Genomic DNA, 5,607 nt, shown 5'->3' with positions numbered 1-5,607 from the left:
AGGCACGATTTTGTGAGAGACACGATTTTGCTTTTGCAAGAGGCATGGTTTTGCTTCTGCGAGAGGCACGGCCTTGCCTCTCAAAAACTGCTTCCAAAAAGGGAAAAAAGTACTCCCGGATCGGTTTTTTCGTGAAAAAAAAGTCAAAACATCAACATGGAATCTACTTTTTAAATATCTCGATGCGAGGAGTCCACCAGTGAAAATGGTTCGAATTTTGGATGCACGGTTTAATAGATAAAACGCTTTGACTAAACGGATCTACGAAAAAAAGAAAAACTCTCAAATTGCAACAAGTGACGCACATACAACATGCTACTTGCCACAACTTGATAAGAAGAGAGTGATCTTTGGAAGGAGTACTCCTCAATTAATGATTTTGCGCAAACCTAAAGTTGCCCAAAACTTGAAAAACCCAAGTATAATAACATTCACAAAACTAGCTAAATTTTTCATCCCAATTGTTCGTCGCGTCGCTACTCTACGGTCAATAATCTTCTGCAACGAGTAGCAACTACTCCCTCTGTTTTTAGATATTTGTCTTTTCAGAAATTGTAATTTCCAAACGTTCGGTACGTGGGAACAGATCCGAACGATCTGTCTGTCGTCGAGTGCGCATCGAACGATCTACGGAAGCCCAACTTTTCCCTTTTTTCGCCCAATCCCACGCAACCACGCCTGCAGTGCGCCACGCAAGCCCATCTTATGGCCCGTTTCCGCGCATCACGGCGTGCAGTTTCGTTGTTTGCGCTTGTTCTTTTTTCTCGGGTGGTAAAAATCATGTGTTATATGAGATTCTAACCCTGGCCGTTTGGTAAGTAAACTAGCCTGTCAACCATCTCGACCCTAATCACTTTTTGTCTAGGTGAAGGAATTGTTTGTTGTTGACTTTTCGTGTCTAATCTACTAGTACAGGAAAATTATACACTGAAATTCAGGAACTAGTTTTAGCAAGGAAAATACACACATTTGTTCGTTCTGAACCATGGTCTCTTGATAAGATAGTTGGCCCAACAACCAACTCTCCTTTATGAGCGGAACCGGGGGTTCAAACATACCGTGATAAGTTATATGTATACTATCACAGATGCTCGTGCGTTTTAACGGGAGAGAAAAAATATCCATCAAAGCACCTATCAACGTTGCCCGACAAGCAGGGTTGCGGGTGCCGAGGTACAGAAGAAAATTCATAGCATGCTTTAATATCCATTATTGCAGTCCATACATGCATGGCCACTGAATAAATAGGGATGGGACAGTTATATGGATTGGTTAGTTCTGCTTTAGCCCTGAAAAGCAACATCTGATTGAATAGTTAGCAGGGCAGTGCTACCTCAGTCCTCACCAGGGATAAATCCTCAGGTTTGACGCTTTCATGTCTTTTAAAGAGGAAATATTCTCTTAGGAGGAGGCGATGTTCTCGTCGATAGCGAGTCGCTTGTGGTGACTTCATTAATTCTAAAACTTGCCAACACGGTATTTCAAATGTGCTCAAATAGATAGGATGTGCGTGTGTGTAGTTAGTAGGGCAGTGCTACCAGGGATAAAGCCCTATGTTTGACGCTTTTGTGTCTTTTAAAGACAAAATAATCTTTTAGTAGGAGGCGATGTTCTCATCGATAGTGCATTATTTTTAAACTTGCCAACACGGTATTTCAAATGTGCTCAAATAGATAGGATGTGCGTGTGTGTGCATTTATAAGAGTGAGTATATGCATGTGTCTGCATCTATTGTTACTGTGTTTGAAGTAAAATGTTTTCCTTTACCCTTTTGATGCAGCAATTTAACCGTCGAACGATTTCTAGTGACTCATTCGTGTTGTCACTTTTTATGTTCGCCACTGTCTTTGATAATGGTATGATTTCGATGTTTGTAAGTGCTTTTTTTCGACAAAGCCACATTCATGTCCTCTTACAATGTCTCATTCAGCTCCGGGCTATCATCGGATGAAAGAGTGGTGATACATTGAAACGAGATTTTTTTATAGATTTTTTAAGGATTCAAATGCAGGCGGGTTTTACAATGATGATTTTTTTTAGAAAATATTATTTATTTGGTTACTCCTTTTTTTGCACTATTTAAACTTTGCCCAAACACAAGCATTTCACGTCGGCATCAGCTGTTTCGCTAAAACAAAAACATAGTTTGGACATACCGCACATTCCGTCCCTAATTGCAATTAAAAGAAAACCTCGCCGCCGGCCGCATCACAAGTTAATAAAAGAACCAACAAGACACATCAGCCACGTGATCCACGACCAACCCAAGCCCAACCAGCAGCGACACGTCTCAGCCCAACCAGCGACACGTTTCAGCGATTCACATTCATTTCCTTTGGATCTAGAAAGGTCTAGCCGCTCGTCTCCTTTAACCAGCTCGAAACCAGTCGATCCCCTTTGCTCTCCTCTCTTCCCCCATCTCGATCTCCTCCATCTTCCCCAGCAAGTTCACAAATCCTCCCGTATCTCCATCTTCCCAAGTCCCATATAACCCCATTGGCTACAAATCCCGAGTAACCAAGCCGGAGACGCCGCGGGGCCGCCGTTGCAAGAGGAGGACGGGGTGTTGCAAGGCGCTGCCGCCGTCTCAACAGGCGCCGCCGCCCTCTCAACAAGGGCACAACTGGGGATGACGGGCTACAACTGCCGGACTGCAAGGGAGGCCGCTATTTCTCCCTCCATCTTCCTGTGATGTCTGCATCTAGCTTGCAGCCGGGCAGTCTGTTGTTTCAAGGGCCGCCCCGGTTTTCTTTGGTCATTCTCTGAAATCTTGTGCAACTTTTTGGTCCTATTCCTCACTCCATCTCCCTCTGATGTCTGCCTCACCCTGCATTCCCCTTCTAGTTCGTTCGTTCCCTTCCCCTTTCCTTGGGAAGAAGGGTACCTATGCCTCACCCTCTGCACCCTTATTTACTGATTTCCGCTCCCTCTTGCTGAATCACCATGACACAAGTATATGAATCGATGAGATTAGGTTGAAAGGAGCGATGTGGGATTATGCAAGCAGCGGTGCTGAATCGCAGGGGTGTTTATGCAAAAAAAAACGAAACGTTATCCATCAGTACCACAGTTAAGTAGGATGGCGGGTTAATTTCTCACAGATAGGGGGACTTTTTTGCAAAATCGCTGCGACGACGGACGACCAGAAACCCAATTCTCATTATTATTATATATATATATATATATATATATATATATATATACTAGCAAAAGAGCCCGTGCGTTGCAACGGAGAAAAAATCACATGTCCGTAAGCATATATGTGTCAGCATGTTTGAAGGAATTGTAGTAGGGAAATGTACATACTTCTAGCCAAATTGACAATGATCACTGATGCACTTGCTAGGTTGCTTGCTCCGAAAAGCACCTCCTTGCGCCATGGACGCCAACATTTGAGTTCCTGGACCGGATTCACCGATGATTGATAGTGTCTCTATCTTGCACATGGTTCCGACTCCGCCCTATCTGTATCACCCATGCCTGCATAGATGGACTTCTTGGGGTCATGGCAAGTACCAACAAAATAAATAAACATATTTATGGTTTGAAACCTATAAAACAAATTAACACTCGAATACATTTTTTTTGCACATACTACCACTCAAATAACTTTGCAAGTAGCAAAACAATAGTATGAAATTACTCAAAACTACCAAGATCCATTCTTGGAATCAATTCATTATCAGATAGAATGGTGTCCAGCCCTCTCCTATTACAACATCACATGCGATATAAATCAGATTTGTCAAGTTATAGGATTAATAAAAAAATTAATACACAATTTTACATGCCTACAACAAACTCATTGTCTTGATTATATGGACATTTTTTCTATTTACGCATAAATGTACTCACCGAACCGAGTTACTAAATTACCTCATGAAGTTTCAGGACGTCTTCACCTTTTTTTTGTGGGTGGAACGTCTCCACCACGAGCAAATTCCAAGTGAACTACGCTCTTGCACATATGCACTGTTGGAACTCTGAATTTCGTTATGTACATCTGTTTGAGCCTTCAAGCTTCTCTTTGTAAGCGGCTGCTTGTTCCAGAGGTGCAGCAAGCTCCATCAAGCTGTGATTCCGCGAGGAAGCATCTGCAGTAGCAGGCTTTTTGATGGTGTCTTGCATGGAATTGTTCTTCAGAAAGTACAAAAAAGCACCATCTATATAGAAACAGAGATCAATAACACACCTCAAGATCAGTAACACTTGGTCACTAAAACATCAGAAAGTATTCTTCTGTTAAAACACACAACGACAGTTAAAATGCATCAGTACATTGCTCTTGTACTGTGTGAAACAAACTCCCATTGATCTTTTGAATCCTGAATCTGTAGGGAGAACAGAAGGCTGAGGCTACTCATAAAAATCTTGGCATTCAAGGCCACACCTATGTCAAGCTTCTACCATGAGGCACCTTCTCTCCCAAGTCTGAATACTGTAAGGTAGACATGGAAACAAATCAATTATCTCTACAGTTTGCTAGCCCACATTGGCTTTAACATTCAGAAGTACTTATTCTTCTGAAGTGCGCAGTTGACCAAGTCACCGAGCTGGGGAGAAATAAGTGACCCAACTATGAATTGTTGAGTTCTTTGGCCATTGCAAACCCAGATGTCGCTGCTTCTTACTCCTCCAGGTTCATGCTAGTTATTGTTCCTGTCATACACCTGCACATGCAGCAAAAGAAAATTCAGAGATATAAGATGACAGAGAGTAGAGAGCTTGTACGCCGTGCCCATAGGCCGCCCCCTGAGCAAGTTTCAGGCAGCCGGATGCCTTAGTTGCTTCCCTTTTCTGGTCTGTTTCTGGTTCTGGCGGACGCACGCAGGCAGGGCCAGCCCATGGGTCGCAGCTTCAGTTCGTCGTCGGTTCATGCATCGCCATTGTAGATAAGAAGATCTTCTCGCCCTAAGATAGAACCTTGGAGCTGCAGGTCCATGGCGTCCTCCACATCTCCGTGAAGAAGCCCTTGATGGCGGCGACCATGGTGGATGGGGAATTCCCATGGCGTGCTCCATCTGCATCTGCAGCAGAGGGCATGAAGAGAATGTGAGGGGTAGGGGTGGTGGATCCCAGCCAAGAAGGAAGGAGGGACGAACCTGGGCCGCCGGAGACGCGCCGGCGAAGCCCTGCCCGAAACCCTAGCCATGGGGGTGGCGTTTCGAGCGGGCGGTAGAGGCCGGGAGCGGAGAATCTGGCCGGAGGGTAGGGAGGAGCGGACTCTGGGGAGTTGGGGGGCGTGCTGCGCGGCGTCGGAGCTCGCCGGAAGCTGCCGGCGGCGAGGACTTGAGCGAGAGGGAGAGGAGGCGAGCCCGTTCTCCTCCTTTGGTCGTGTTTTTTTCTTTACCCAAATTTGCTCGGACCGCGGGTTGAATAATCCAAACGACAGGGTGTTTTGTGCAAAAATGAATCGTTTTCCCCGATCCACTTAAACAGGGACTGCGGGTTGAATTCTTGAAAATAGAGGTTTTTTTTTGCAAAAGTGACGACGACGTACGACCAGAAGCACTCCGTGCTTTATTAGTAGGGAAAGATTATTATTATATTATTATTATTATTATTATTATTATTATTATTATTATTATTATTATTATTAGGTAAAGA

The 5,607-nt window shown here is 44.2% G+C and overlaps 1 long non-coding RNA gene across 3 annotated transcripts; it reads right to left on the bottom strand.

Moving 5' to 3' along the window:
- Window positions 1-3,229: 3,229 nt before the first annotated feature.
- LOC123106543 (uncharacterized) lies at window positions 3,230-5,275 on the bottom strand. 3 transcript variants are annotated; one of them, XR_006451384.1, is made up of 4 exons: window positions 5,103-5,275; window positions 4,578-5,027; window positions 3,877-4,438; window positions 3,230-3,480 (listed from the first exon to the last, which is right to left on the bottom strand). It is a non-coding gene; the product is annotated as an uncharacterized lncRNA (long non-coding RNA). The 3 variants fall into 3 exon arrangements; XR_006451383.1 differs by having other exon boundaries at window positions 3,231-3,480; window positions 3,877-4,163; window positions 4,279-5,027; XR_006451382.1 differs by having other exon boundaries at window positions 3,877-5,027.
- Window positions 5,276-5,607: the final 332 nt, after the last annotated feature.

This window comes from Triticum aestivum, chromosome 5A (assembly GCF_018294505.1).
Source record: "Triticum aestivum cultivar Chinese Spring chromosome 5A, IWGSC CS RefSeq v2.1, whole genome shotgun sequence".
In the NCBI taxonomy this organism is placed as follows: Eukaryota; Viridiplantae; Streptophyta; class Magnoliopsida; order Poales; family Poaceae; genus Triticum; species Triticum aestivum.
Note: the sequence above shows the minus strand (reverse complement) of the source record. Positions and strands in the feature narration are given on the sequence as shown.